General features: G+C 51.2%; 1 pseudogene; it reads left to right on the top strand.

Moving 5' to 3' along the window:
- Nucleotides 1–264: 264 nt before the first annotated feature.
- Nucleotides 265–4,615, top strand: LOC123076624 (epidermis-specific secreted glycoprotein EP1-like; annotated as a pseudogene).
- The last annotated feature ends 10,845 nt before the right edge of the window (nucleotides 4,616–15,460 follow it).

Here is a 15,460-nt window from a genome sequence, read left to right as displayed (position 1 = left end):
GACCACGTATACCACGGCGGGCACAGAGCTGGCCACCGGCAACGCGTTGACGCGCAGACGAGTCGCGAACCGACGGCGGTGGCGGCGCCATCCCGCAACGACTTCCATGCCGGGCTGGATACCACGTAAGATCATTCTTTTCCCATCCAATGTGCGTGCCAATTCCGCACCACACACCAATCGCTTGCATAAAAGCACGCTCCGTCGATCCAGTCCCGTACCACATCACGACATTCACAATCGATCAAGTCACAGCCCATGATCATGATGCACCGTGCTACGATCTGTTGGAGCCGAGAGCTCCGGCGAGGTCTAGATCACTGTCACCGCCGCGGAAAAGAGGTAGACGAAGACGACAGAGAGTTTTGTGCTGCGTACAGTTCTGCAGCTTTTCTCATTAATCTTCAGCTTATTTGTACATCAACTAGAAAGCGAAAAACCCTCCACGCCACCGAGCCTACCGGATGTGCCATCCCACATCGTCCGTCGTGCGTGAGGTGAGTGCAGGCCGAGTCCTATGCTGCATGCCATCCCATGAGCTCACAACGGCCGCACTAATCTAGCTAGCTACTAACTGAAAACGAAAAGATAGCTTCTGCTTGTACATGCACACGAGTCAGAGCCGGTTATTCAGCTAACTGAAGAAAGCAAAAGAACTATCCTAACAGGCAAAGGATTACAGGCTCAACAATTCACCCCCTAATCCTTGTGCCCTGGGATCACCTTGACGACGCCGAGCTTCTGTCGGAGCTCAATGAACTTGATTCTGCCCAGCGCCTTGGTGAGGACATCGGCAAGCTGTCCGTCAGTGCCAACATGGTCGACATCCACCTTGCCATCTTCAATGCATTCACGAATGAAATGATATCGTATGTCAATGTGCTTACTTCTTTCGTGATGCACCGGGTTCTTGCTGAGCTCTATCGCCGACTTGTTGTCGACGCGCAGCTTCGCCGTCGTTGGCGCGTCGCCAGTGAGCTCACCAAGGAGCCTGCACAGCCACACGCCCTGGCATGCTGCAGATGCCGCCGCCATGTACTCAGCCTCGCAAGACGAGATGGCGACGACCTTTTGCTTCTGAGATATCCACGTGATCGCGCTGGAGTCGAGGAAGAACACCACACCAGTCGTGCTCCGGCGATCATCAACGTTGCCGGCGTGATCGCTGTCGCTGTAGCCGATCACCTCCGGCGCTGAATTACCTCCCCGCTTGTAGCAGCAACCATACTCCAAAGTCCCGCTAACATAGCGGAGGATTTGCTTCACCGCAGCCCGATGCGATTCTGCAGGCGCCTCCAGATACCTGCTGACGATGCCAACGGCGTAGGTGATGTCGGGTCGTGTGTTACAAAGGTATCGAAGGCTGCCGACGACGCTTCTGTACCGTGTGGCGTCCACGGCATCGCCGGCGCCAGTCTTGGACAGCTGGAGACGATTCTGCATAGGAGTGTCGCTAGCGTTGCACCCCCTCATCCCAGCAGCTTCGAGGATCTTCATGGCGTAGGCGCTCTGACAGAGAGTGATCTCTCCGTCCTTCTGTCGTACCTCGATCCCAAGATAATAGCTCAGGAGGCCGATATCACTCATGTCAAACACACTGCGCATCTGCTCCTTGAACGCCTTGATGTCGTCGATGCTGCCGCCGGTGATGATCAGATCGTCCACATACACCCCGACCAGCAGTGTCCCCGCGCCGGTGCTCCTCCTGTACACCGCATGCTCGAGGGGGCTGCGCTCGAACCCGAGCGACGCAGGCGACGTGTCCAGCTTGGCGTACCACGCTCGGGGCGCCTGTTTCAGACCGTACAAGGCCTTCCGGAGACGCAGCACCTTTCCTTCCTCGCCGGCGATGACAAAACCCGGCGGCTGGTGAACGTAGACTTCCTCGATCAGGTCACCATTCAAGAACGCCGACTTGACGTCCATGTGATGGACTTGCCACCCTTGCCCCGCCGCCAACACCAGCAGTAGCCGCACTGTTTCCATGCGAGCTACCGGCGCGAACACCTCGTCGTAGTCCACGCCTTGCCGCTGCGAGTAGCCCTTCGCCACCAAACGCGCCTTGTGCTTCACAATCTTGCCGGCGGGGTCCCTCTTGACCTTGAACACCCATTTGAGCCCTATCGCTCGGTGCTCAGGCGGGAGCGCGGCGAGCTCCCAGGTCTTGTTCTCACGGATCGCGACCAGCTCGGCGTCCATGGCGCGCATCCAGCACGCCTCCTCCAGTGCTTCATCGACGCCAGCGGGTCCTTCAGCAGCGATGAGGCAGAGACCCACTTGGTCTTCTCTCGCCGCTTCTACCTCAGCCAGTACATGTGTCATCTTGCGGTAGCGCTTTGGCGCATGGTCGAGGTCGTGCCGCTCCCAGTCGTCACTGGGCGGCGTAGCCCAGCTGTCGTCATCAGGGGCTGGAGAGCACGCTGGCGTTGTCGGTGTAGCCGGACAGCTCCCCGGCGAGGAGGAGCTTGGTGAAGAGGATGACGAGGGCGACCCATCTGAGCTCGACGAGGAAGGCTGCACGTCGACGCTCTGTTCGTCCCTGTAGACGACCACAAAGTGTTCGTCCGTGGGAGTCGCCGCAGCACCTGGCGTCGGCGTCCAGTCCCACTTCCTCCGTTCTTCAAAAACAACGTCACGTGTGACGTGCACCTTGTTCGTGGCCGGATCAAACACCCTGTACGCCTTGGCTCCTTCAGCGTACCCGATGAAAATCATCGGCGTTGAACGGTCGGCCAGTTTGTCGATGCCGGGGCCGACTCGCTTGACGTGGGCGACGCGCAGGAATTTCTGAACCACCCTCACCTCTTCCATGGTGTCGCCGAGCGAGCGCAGGTTGTTGACGAGTGAGGTGATCCGCATGCCGAACGCGTCAAGCGTCTCACCGTCGCGGAATGCGATCGCCTCGAACTCGGAGCGCAGCCGTTGCGCCGTGGCCTCGCGCACGCGCGCGACTCCCATGCGCATGGTCTTGATCGTATCCCATGCCTCCTTCGCGGTCCTCTTAACCACGATCGCACCCACCATCTCTGGCGGTATGGATCGCAGAATGGCCGCCAGCGCCGCCTTGTCGTTGGGGACGCTCGACGGGTTCCCTTCCACCGCGTCCCACATCAAGTTAGCCTCCATGTTAATCTGCATCAACATAGACCACTCAAAGTAGTTTGTCGGTGTGAGCATTGGCCACACGGTGGTGCCGCTCGGGACGAGACGCTCCTGGACCGTGCGCTCGTGGATGACGACCTCCTTGCCGTACCGGCGGGTGCGGCTGCGACCACGGCTACGACCGCGGTCGGGAGTCGGCGAGCGCGCGCCACCACTGCCGCTTCCGTCGCGCTGGTGGGCTGCAGTGCGCGCCGCTGCCGCGTTCGCCGGAGAGGTCGAGCCGGCCATGGTCACCGAGGAACTACGCGGCTCTGATGCCACTTGTTGGAGCCGAGAGCTCCGGCGAGGCCTAGATCGCTGTCACCGCCGCGGAAGAGAGGTAGACGAAGACGACAGAGAGTTTTGTGCTGCGCACAGTTCTGCAGCTTTTCTCATTAATCTTCAGCTTATTTGTACATTGGTATCAGAGCTGCGCACAAAACTCTCTGTCGTCTTCGTCTACCTCTCTTCCGCGGCGGTGACAGCGATCTAGGCCTCGCCGGAGCTCTCGGCTCCAACACGATCATCGCGCTCGTTGCGCTGATCTGCTGCCTCGTGGCCGGCGGCGGGGCGCGCGCGCAGCCGTTCGACTACCCGGCGGCGAGGCTCGCCACGACCTGGGCCAACACGGACGCCGCCCTGCCGCACCACGTCGTCTACACCGACGGCTCCGTGGCGCGCGCCGCCCTGCTGCGGCTCAACCCGGCGGGCCTCGGCCCCTCCTACGCCTTCGGCTTCTTCTGCACCGCCAGTCAACCACGCGGCAACGGCCCCGCGGCCCCGTGCACGGAGTTCCTGCTTGGCGTCGCCGTCGTGTACTGCAACAGCGGCGCGGGCATGACGTTCGTCACGGCCGGCGTCCCGCAGGTCGTCTGGTCGGCCAACCGCGGCAGCCCCGTCCGGGATGGCGCCACGGCTGAGCTCACGCCGGAGGGCGACCTCGTGCTCAGGTCCAGTAACGGCGCGGTCGTGTGGTCTGCCGGCACCAAGGGCCGGTCCGTCGCCGGGGCGCGCATCGGGCAGCGACGGCAACCTGGTGCTGTTCGACGGGCACAACGCCACGGTGTGGCAGTCGTTCGACCACCCCACGAACGCGCTCCTCGTCGGGCAGTCGCTGAAGCACGGGGCGCGGCTCACCGCCAATGCGTCGACCGCGGACTGGCGCGATGGCAGGTTCTACCTCGCCGTCCACGACGATGGACTGAACGCCTACGTCAACGCCACGCCGCCGCAGCGCTACTACCACCTCGGCCTCAGCGAGACCGCACCCGGCGCCTACGCGACGTACACCAACGGCAGCCTCACGGTGTCCGCCCGGCCCGGTGCGCCGCCGCTGGCCGCCATCCAGCTGCCCACCGTGGGCGCCGGCACGGTGCAGTACATGCGACTGGAGCACGACGGCCACCTCCGGATCTACGAGTGGCGCTCGGGCTGGACGCCGGTGTACGACGTGCTCAAGTCTGCTACGAACTGATGAATCCTGAGCACCATACATACATACATCAAGGCATATGGCAATGTCCTAGGAAAATATGACACAAATAAAGTTCTGCGACATGTATGTACAAATTCCATTATAGAAAAAATTGACATAAATCTTGTGTCCGTTCTCTCTACATTTATCACCTCATGACAGATGGATGGTGAATTAGCTTGTGCCAAACACAATAATGTCTATAATCCTAGAAACACATCTAAAAACTATGTTGGTTTCTGCCTTGGCTTAATAAAGTTGGGGCGGAGGAAACCCCTATGTTTAGAAAAGAAAAAACACCTCTAAAACTATGACAGTATACAATTGTATCTGGTACTAGTGCACACATACAGAATCAGCAATAAAAAAAAACTATCCACTTTAGCTACGTGTAAGTCGTCTGAATTTTAAATTTGAATAAGTCAATTTTCTAACCGTTGATTTTTTTTTTTGAAGATTTCTGTTGTTTTCTTTCTTGTGTTGCTTAGGTTGAATTTTGACCTGTCCCTATTTGGGGTAAGTCAATTTTTTCTTAGGCTACATTTTTTACTTGCCCCTGTTTGGGGTAAGTCAATCTTTTCTTAGGTTGAATTTTTGACTTGCCCCTATTTGGGTAAGTCAATTTTTCGATTGGGCTTGAAGCCCGTTATACGTTGTTTTTTTTCTATGCTTGTTTGCTTTTGCTTTTATTTTTTATATCGTTTATTTCCATATGGCTATTTTTTTGCATTTGGATGAGTGAAAATGTATCCACGCAATTACTGTACAATATGTGTGTCAACTACACTAGAGTGTGAAAAGTGCACTATTGTACGATTATTCTGTGCATATTTAAAAAGTGCAGTTTCAATGTCAAGTTGAGTGCAATTATTTTTATTTTGTTTCCTTTCTTCTTAAAGGGTAATACCAATGCCACTATTTCATTTAAAAAAATCATTGTTTTGGTTTTGCTTTAGTTTTTATATGTTTTTCTTTTTTCTTATTGAATAATCCTAGTGCCACTAATTCATTCTTCCTTATAAAAAAATCTTTATTTTTATTTTGTTCTAGTTTTATTTCATTTTCTTTCTTCACTACGGATAATATCAATTCCACTAATTCATTCCTTCTTAGGAAACATCTTAACTCCACTAATTTATTTTGTTCTAGTTTTATTTTAATTATTTTCATTTTCTTTCTTCTCGAAGGGTATTACTAATGCCACTAATTCATTCATTCTTTAATTTTTTGTATTTTCTATTTTATTTTATTTCTTCTTTCAGGGTATAATACAAATGCCATTAATTCATTCCTTCTTAGAAAATTTTCTTTTATGAAAAATACAGTATAGCATGCTTATTTTTGCATATTATGGAAAAAGCAATTTCTGTATAAAGTGTGTGCAAATTTTGTCATTACTTGTTTTATTTGTTTAATTTTATTTCTCCTTAAAGGGTAATACTAAAGACACTGATTCATTCTTCCTTAGGAAACTTACTTAGCTTCTTTTTTTCATTTTATTCTTTAAGGGTAATTCCAATCACATCAATTTATTCTTACTTATGAAACTTCATTTTTTGAGAAAAAAACCATTGTTATATGCTTGTTCTTGCGTATGGTAAAAAACACAATTTCAGTGCAATTCCACTAATAGATTTTCTTGTTGGAAACTGCTCTTTTTATGAATTTCACTATTATATGCTTATTATTGCATATTACAATAAGGCGCTATTTGTTTCAATATTTTTCCTTTTATTTATTATTTAAATGGAAATACCAATTCTGAAAATTCATTAATCCTTACAAAGCATCATTTTTTTTTATGTTTTTGTTTTTATTTTATTTGCTTTCTTCGTTAAGGGTAATACCGATGCCAATATCTTAGGAAAGTTTTTTATTTGAAAATTTCACTATTATATGTTTATTCCTGCATATTACTCCCTCCGTTCCTTGATATAAGGTGTATAATTTTTTGAGAAAAAGTTCAAAATATAAGGTTTATTGCGTTGCACCACTTGTTTGGATAACTTCTTTAGGGATTCGATTACATTTCCTTATATCATGCGAGCTCCTCTATTTTCTCATGTCAATTAGTCAGGCGTAATCTCGCCCAAAACTTGTGAAATTTTCCCTCCACGTGCATTCTTTAATTTTCATGCCAAAAACTATACACCTTATATATAGGAACAGAGGGAGTATAAAAGAGCAATTACTATGTAAATTATGTGCAAAATTTGACATTATCTTTTATTTATTTTCAACTTGAGGGGTAACACCAATGCCACTAATTCATTATTTCTTTAAAAACTTCATTACTTTTATTTTGTTTCAACATTTTATTTTATTTTATTTCTTCTTAAAATGTAATACAAATGCCACTTATTCATTCCTTCTTAGAAACTTCGTTATTTTGATCCCCCCTGTTTTTATACCATCTTATTTGTTCTTTAAGGGAACTTTTAAACTTGGTAGAACTTTGTATGTAAGGGAGGGGTGTCGGTGTCAAAACCGGCGGATCTCGGGTAGGGGGTCCCGAACTGTGCGTCTAGGATCGATGGTAACAGGAGACGGGGGACACGATGTTTACCCAGGTTTGGGCCCTCTCTATGGAGGTAATACCCTACTTCCTGCTTGATTGATCTTGATGAATATGAGTATTACAAGAGTTGATCTACCACGAGATCGTAATGGCCAAACCCTAGAAGTCTAGCCTATATGACTATGGTAATGAATATATGTCCCCTTTCCGGACTAACTCCTCCGGTTTATATAGACACCGGGAGGATCTAGGGTTTACATAGAGTCGGTTACATAAGAAGGAATCTTCATAGTTGGTCGCCAAGTAGAGTCCAATCCGGACACGGGTACAGTCTTCGGCCTTCATGTCTTCTCAGCCCTTCAATCCGGCCCAATGGATAACAGGTCGGACGCCCGAGGACCCCTTAGTCCAGGACTCCCTCAGTAGCCCCTGAACCTGGCTTCAATGACGAGGAGTCCGGCGCGTAGATTGTCTTCGGCATTGCAAGGCGGGTTCCCCTTTCCGAACTCAAAGATAGTCTTCGGATGCGATGATAGAATCCGGACCTGTCACACACACCATACACAACCGCAGAGAGAATATATTTTTACACGAGTTCTATCCACTGACAACTTTTTACAGCACGACCTTACATCTAACCGGCCATAATTCGAAACCGCTTTTATGTTCGACGCCCCATGTCCCGAGACGCAGTTGCCATTGGCACGTCTTGTCAAAGCAGAGATCGTGTCCCCTTATCGCAGGATTCTCATCAATGCGGGCATGGGTAACCCAACCATGTCGTTTATACAACCCTTGGGAATAGGCGAATCTTAAGGCGAGTGAGGAGGCGTTTAATATTTGCTGCCTCTATAAGGGGATAAGGATTCCCTCTTCCTCTCTCACGCCCTCTCTCTATCTCCGCCTTTCCAATCTCGAGCTCCAGCGCCCAAGTACTCATCTCCTTTCCACTCAAGCAACCATGTCCGGATCCGGAGGCCAGGGCAAGTGGATGGTCTCCTCTGTCAAGGAGGAGGACATTAGTGAGCTTCGGGCGGACGGATATTTGGCGAAGGAGATCGCCCACCGTCTTCCGGCCGAGGGACACGTCGTCCCCACGCCGAAGCCCACCGAGAGGGTAGTGTTCATCCCCCATTGCTTCCGCGGGCTAGGGTTTCCAATCCACCCTTTCGTCCGCGGGCTGATGTACTATTACGGGATAGATTTCCATGATCTATCCCCAAATTCCTTCCTCAACATCTCGGCGTTTATCGTCGTGTGTGAGGCCTTCCTCCGCATCCAACCCCACTTCGGGCCGTGGCTCAAAGTCTTCAACGTGAAGCCGAAGGTGGTGGATGGCCAGCACGTGGAGTGCGGAGGAGCCATGGTGAGCAAGCTGTCCAACGTCTCCTGGCCCAAAGGTACTTTTGTGGATACGGTAAAGGAGTGGCAGAGGCAGTGGTTCTACATCACAGAACCTCGCGGCACCACCTGGGCCGCAGCTGCCGAATTCCGCTCCGGCGCTCCCATGCGACTCACCTCCTGGGTCGAGAAGAGTCCGGACTGGTGTTCACCGGACGAGCTGATAGCGCCGCAGACGCGCGTTCAGAGCATGGTAACCAAGAATGTCAAGCTCGTTGATGTGATCCAGGTGATGCTAGTTCGCCGGATCCTTCCGTGCCAGCGCCGAAGCCGCCCTCTGTGGGAGTTCAATCCGAAGAAGCACCAGACCCTGGTGAGGCTCTTCGAGACTACTCACGAAGGTGCATGGAAGTTGCTCTTTAAGGGCAACGAGAAACCGCCGGCCGCAGATTCAGATCGCGGGCACGACGCTAAACACCTCGCTAGCGAGGTCTGTCATTTTTGATGCCTTCTCCACTTGTTTGTTTCAAGGATGACGCCTGAGCTTTTATTGTTGCTTTTTCAGGACTGGATGGAGAGGGCGAAGCGGATCCAATGTCCGGCTCCGCTGCCCGAAGAACCGGTCATCCCGCGTCTGGCGAAGATGCTGGAGCCGGCGCCCTATAAGGCGCAAGAAAAGAAGGCCAAGAAGAAGGCCAAGGGGGCCAAGAGTGGCCCCCGTCGCAAGGGCACTTCGGCGTGATGTCCGAAGATGACGAAGCTCATTCCTCTGTCCCTGAGGACAATGAAGAGGAAGAGGAGGAGGAGGAGGAAACCAACCCTCCCCCTGAGGAAAGGAAGAAGAAGAGGGCGGCTTCGGCGCATCTGGAGGCGGAAACGCCCAAGAAGGGGAAAGGCGTCCCAGCGGTCAACACCGCATGGGACGTTGACAACAGTCCGGAACGACGCCCCCGCACTAAGCCCCAGGCCGCATCGGAAGTGACACGGCTCGCTCATGCGCACATCCGGCCCTTTCTCTTCATTATATTAACATAGTTAGCTGTACTAATGCAGTCCGGCCCGCGACCTGATCCAGCGATCCTCATCTGGAGTTTCGTTGGCTCTGTCGGAGATGGCGAGCATGTCGCCACCGCCTGCTTACTCCCCCGGGGCCAGGGACGACACCGAAGTGCTGTCCCAGAGGACCGCTCTGAACCGGGGAGGAGCCCAGGACGCTGTCCGGGAAGCGCCACAAGGCGAGACCTCCACTGTCGGACACATGGGGGAGCGGATCCCCATGGAAACTGGCGATGAGGGCCGTATTCAGTTCGGTCCTCAGCCGGATACTATTCCGGAGACCCAAATGGCTCCAGAATCAGGCGAGCAGCCCCCTTCGAAGGAGGGGGGTGCGCCGATTCCACCGGTGGCCCCTGTCCATCTAGGGGCGCCAGATAACCTGATGGAGGCACTACTTGGTGCCTCCGTTGTGGACGAGCACCGTGTCCTTATGGGTGCGGTGATCGAGAGGGTTCAGTCCGCCAAGAGTGGACTGAACGAAGCCTGCAGCAACCTGTTGACGGGTTTCGAGGTAAGTGACATGGAAAGAGAAAAAACCCCATGTAGTCAGTAGCCCCTGAGACACTGCCCGGTGTTTGGCGAGAAGAACCGGACAGAGGATCAACCTTTTATTGTAGGTGACTAACGTAATATGTATGAATAAGCAGGCATCGCTGTTGGCCGCAACCTCGCATGCTGCCGAAGTCTCTGAACTGAAGCAGAGGTTGGAGCAGGCCAAGAACGAGCTTGGCGAGGTTAAAATTCGGCTCCAGGAGAAGCAAGGTGAATGACGACTTGCTATGTGTTCGGAAAGAATAAGTGCTGTATACTGACCGTAGTGGCGTAATATGTGCAGGAGCCGCGACCGAGGTTGAGGCCCTAAGGAAGTCCCTGGGCGAGGCTGAGGAGAAAGCTGCCCAACAGCAAGCCGCCTGTAAGAAACTCAAGGCCCGGGTCAAGGAAGTCCAGCAGGAGCTCCAGGATGCGGTGAAGAAATGCGAGGCCTTGGAGCATGATGCGTCGGTTGGAGGGACCGAACTGGCCAAGGCTTGTCAGAGTGCGGAAACCGCACGGAATGAGGCCCAGGCCGCCCTCCAGGAGATCCAGGAGGCCAAGAAGATCACTGCGGGTAAGGCATTTAAGATGCAAAGCAAGTATGCGGAGAAGCAGTACCTTTTACTAACCCGGGTTTGGAGTTCCCTAGGGGCTTTTGCGGATTTACCACGCAGTGTGTCGGACGCCGCGGAGTTCTACCAAGCCGAAGGAGGGGGTTCTACGGAGAAGCTATTCTGGTCGCAATACGCGGCGTCAGAGCATCCTGTGTCCTTCACCGATCAGCTGAAACAGCTGGTGGAGCTACATAGGGTGGCCGAACTAGCCATCAAGGATTTGATAATCCGGCTATGGCCCGCCGAAGCTATGCCAGGTGATACGTCTCCAACGTATCTATAATTTATGAAGTATTCATGCTATTATATTATCCTTCTAGGATGTTTTATATGCATTTATATGCTATTTTATATGATTTTTGGGACTAACCTATTAACCTAGAGCCCAGTGCCAGTTTCTGTTTTTTCCTTGTTTTTGAGTTTTACAGAAAAGGAATACCAAACGGAGTCCAATTGACGTGCCAGTTTTTGATGATATTTTATGGACCAAAAGAAGCCTCCGGAGCAAAAGAGTTGGGCCAGAAGAGTCCTGAGTTGTCCACGAGGGTGGAGGGCGCGCCCACCCCACCCCCCCCCCCCCCCCCCCCCCGGCGTGGGCCCCTACCTCGTGGACGACTCGGGAACCGCCTTGACGTGAGACCTACGCCAAAAATTCCTATAAATACTAAAACCTCCAGAAAATAACCTAGATCGGGAGTTCCGCCGCCGCAAGCCTCTGTAGCCACCAAAAACCAATCGGGACCCTGTTCCGGCACCCTGCCGAAAGGGGGAATCCCTCACCGGTGGCCATCTTCATCATCCCGGCGCTCTCCATGATGAGGAGGGAGTAGTTCACCCTCGGGGCTGAGGGTATGTACCAGTAGCTATGTGTTTGATCTCTCTCTCTCTCTCGTGTTCTTGATTCGGCACGATCTTGATGTATCGCGAGCCTTTCTATTATAGTTGGATCTTATGATGTTTCTCCCCCTCTACTCTCTTGTAATGGATTGAGTTTTCCCCTTGAAGTTGTCTTGTCGGATTGAGTCTTTAAGGATTTGAGAACACTTGATGTATGTCTTGCCGTGCTTATCTGTGGTGACAATGGGATATTCACGTGATCCACTTGATGTATGTTTTGGTGATCAACTTGCGGGTTCCGCTCGTGAACTTATGCATAGGGGTTGGCACATGTTTTCGTCTTGACTCTCCGGTAGAAACTTTGGGGCACTCTTTGAAGTACTTTGTGTTGGTTTGAATAGATGAATCTGAGATTGTGTGATGCATATCGTATAATCATACCCGCGGATACTTGAGGTGACATTGGAGTATCTAGGTGACATTAGGGTTTTGGTTGATTTGTGTCTTAAGGTGTTATTCTAGTACGAACTCTATGATAGATCGAACGGAAAGAATAGCTTCATGTTATTTTACTACGGACTCTTGAATAGATCGATCAGAAAGGATAACTTTGAGGTGGTTTCGTACCCTACCATAATCTTTTCGTTTGTTCTCCGCTATTAGTGACTTTGGAGTGACTCTTTGTTGCATGTTGAGGGATAGTTATACGATCCAATTATGTTATTATTGTTGAGAGAACTTGCACTAGTGAAAGTATGAACCCTAGGCCTTGTCTCCTAGCATTGCAATACCGTTTACGCTCACTTTTATCATTAGTTACCTTGCTGTTTTTATATTTTCAGATTATAAAAACCTATATCTACCATCCATATTGCACGTGTATCACCATCTCTTCGCCGAAGTAGTGCACCTATACAATTTACCATTGTATTGGGTGTGTTGGGGACACAAGAGACTCTTTGTTATTTGGTTGCAGGGTTGCTTGAGAGAGACCATCTTCATCCTACACCTCCCACGGATTGATAAACCTTAGGTCATCCACTTGCGGGAAATTTGCTACTGTCCTACAAACCACTGCACTGGGAGGCCCAACAACGTCTACAAGAAGAAGGTTGTGTAGTATACATCACCAGGCAGCTACTTCGGACTCGTGAGGCGGATGGTGAACGCCTATCCTCGGCTGGACGTCGTCAAGCGCTCTGCCTGTATTGAAGGCGCGCGCATGGCCTTTGCCCGTTGCAAGATGTGGTGGGCGAAGATGGACGCCGTCGAGGTGACCAGAGGGCCACCGGAGGGCAAGGAGCACCGCACACCCGAACGGTATTTTGCGGATGTCCTGGATGGATCTCGCCTTGCGGCAGCACAAGGTTCGCAGGACATTGTATTTGAATAAATGTATTCATGTTGCCTTTGCCTTGTATTATGAAAACAAAGCTTGTTTGTAATATAATTGTTGTGATGCTTTAATTGTTTCCTCCTGTGCGGCCGTGTTGTATGTAATCTGAGGGTTGGCCAGTCGTTGGCTTCTGCCCTCACGTAGGTAGTACGGAGGTGTTCGGGATGGAATCTAAACAATCTTGATCCAATTATATGGTCCTTGAAGGAGTTGTTTAGCGCACGAACAAGGCAATCAGACTATGCGGCTTAAACGCCCTCACTTAGCCATAGGAGTTTTATAATAAAGTATGCGTGCAGCCCCTGGTTCAAACCAGAGTGCTGTCAGCATATGATCGGGAAGTGCCGATCTTTCGCATAATGCAGAAAAAATCTCCAACGATTTGTAACCCTTGAACAGCTGACCGGCTCTCGCCGTATTATGACAGTCAGTTTTCGGCTTTCTCTACTGAGGTGCTCATCTAGTCAAGGCCAGGGAACAATCGCAGTAGTTCTCCCTTTACTACCCTAGCCGATTTAGCGGAACGTAGGGTAGCAAGCACAGGAGCCGGGCAACCCAACTATTGACCAAAGACATGATTCGGAGCCAATGCATATAATGCTAAATTCGGGGTGCCGAACTTCTCTATAAGAAGTGTTCGGACTTTGTTGCCGTGTTATGGGGCGATGAGGAGCCCCTGGCAAATATGAAAACGTACCAGAGTGTACGGTTGCTAGGAAATAGGTAATTGAAAGGAAAGCAAAAGGAGAACAGAGATGGTATCTATGGCCCTTGAACTTTGACCATGAACTATTTCCATTATAGTTGGATTAATGCGTCAAAGCGCATTGGTACCAAATAATGCCATAAGCAATCGGCTATTTGACATGCCACAACTAAAGGCGAGCTGCGTGAGGGTCCTGAAAACAGATAGAGTAATTGTTGGATTGGCCTCTAGGGCTGCCCCTGTACGCTTGTGCTCCATGTCGATCCGGTGTATTTGTCCTTTGACGGGATCATAAATCAGGCCGTCAAAAGAGGCCTGCATAAGACAAACCCGTGAAAAACGGAAAAAGGAAATAGTAAAGTTATATGTGTGTCCGGGATCGGTCTAGCTGAACTGTAGATACCGGGCTAGCTTGTGCCTTCGTCGATGTCCATGGAATTTTGAGTGCGTAATTATGTACGCATGGTACGAATGCCACTACTTCATCGGGACTGGGACGGAGGCTGAATTGCTAATCGAGCCCTTGACGAGCCGCGCTGTCCTGTTGCAGTGTAATCCGGAACCTCTTAATGATGTCCAAGGGCTCGGCAGCCGTATTATGGTGCTGCTTGAGAAGGCCGCTCTGTACCTCTGCTGCTAGGGCGGCGGTATGCTCCTCTGTTCGGAGGGAGCGTTCAGTATTGCCATTGATTGTTATGACGCCACGTGGACCGGGCATCTTGAGCTTGAGATAAGCATAGTGTGGCACTGCGTTGAATCTAGCAAACGCGGTTCGTCCGAGCAGTGCATGGTAGCCGCTGCGGAAGGGGACGGTATCGAAGATTAACTCTTCGCTTCGGAAGTTGTCCGGAGAACCGAAGACTCCTCCAGCGTGATTGAGCCCGTACAGCGGGCCTCTACGCCTGGTATGACTCCTTTAAAGGTAGTCTTTGTGGGTTTGATTCGTGAGGGATTAATGCCCATCTTCCGCACTGTATCCTAATAGAGCAGGTTGAGGCTGCTACCACCGTCCATTAGGACTCGTGTTAGGTGAAATCCGTCGATGATTGGGTCGAGGACCAGTGCGGCTGAACCGCCATGCCGGATACTAGTTGAGTGATCTCGACGATCGAAGGTGATCGGGAATGACGATCACGGATTGAATTTTGGGGCAACTGGCTCTACCGCGTAGACATCCCTAAGTGCTCGCTTACGCTCTCCTTTGGGGATGTGTGTAGCGTATATCATGTTCACCGTTTTGACTTGAGGGGGAAATTTCTTCTGCCCCCGGTGTTCGGCTGTCGGGGCTCTTCGTCCTCGTCCTCACTTTATGACCCCTTTTCCTTGTTTTCGGCATTTAACTTGCCAGCCTGTTTGAAGACCCAACAATCCCTGTTGGTATGATTGGCTTGTTTATCTTGGGTACCATGTATCTGGCACGGGCGGTCGAGTATGCGGTCCAGGCTGGAAGGTCCTTCATTGTTTCTTTTGTAGGGCTTCTTCCGTTGGCCGACTTGGAGCCGCTGAATCTGGCGTTAATTGTGGTGTCATAGGTGTTGTCGCCATTGCTTCGGCGTTTGTGTCTATTGTGCCGGAGCTTGCCGGTGTTGTTCTTGGCCTCGGAGGGGCCTGCCTCGCTGGGTGTGTTTTTGCTACGAGCCAACCAGCTGTCCTCACCCGCGCAAAAGCGGGTCATGAGTGCCGTAAGGGCTGCCATAGACTTCGGCTTTTCTTGGCCGAGGTGGCGCGCTAGCCATTCGTCACGGATGCTGTGTTTGAAGGCCGCTAGGGCCTCGGCATCCGGACAGTCAACGATCTGGTTCTTTTTGGTTAGGAACCTAATCCAGAATTTTCTGGCTGATTC

The sequence above is a fragment of the Triticum aestivum genome, chromosome 3D (assembly GCF_018294505.1).
Source record: "Triticum aestivum cultivar Chinese Spring chromosome 3D, IWGSC CS RefSeq v2.1, whole genome shotgun sequence".
NCBI classification, from domain to species: Eukaryota; Viridiplantae; Streptophyta; class Magnoliopsida; order Poales; family Poaceae; genus Triticum; species Triticum aestivum.
The sequence above is the reverse complement of the archived record's forward strand: the minus strand, read 5'-3'. Positions and strand labels throughout refer to the sequence as shown.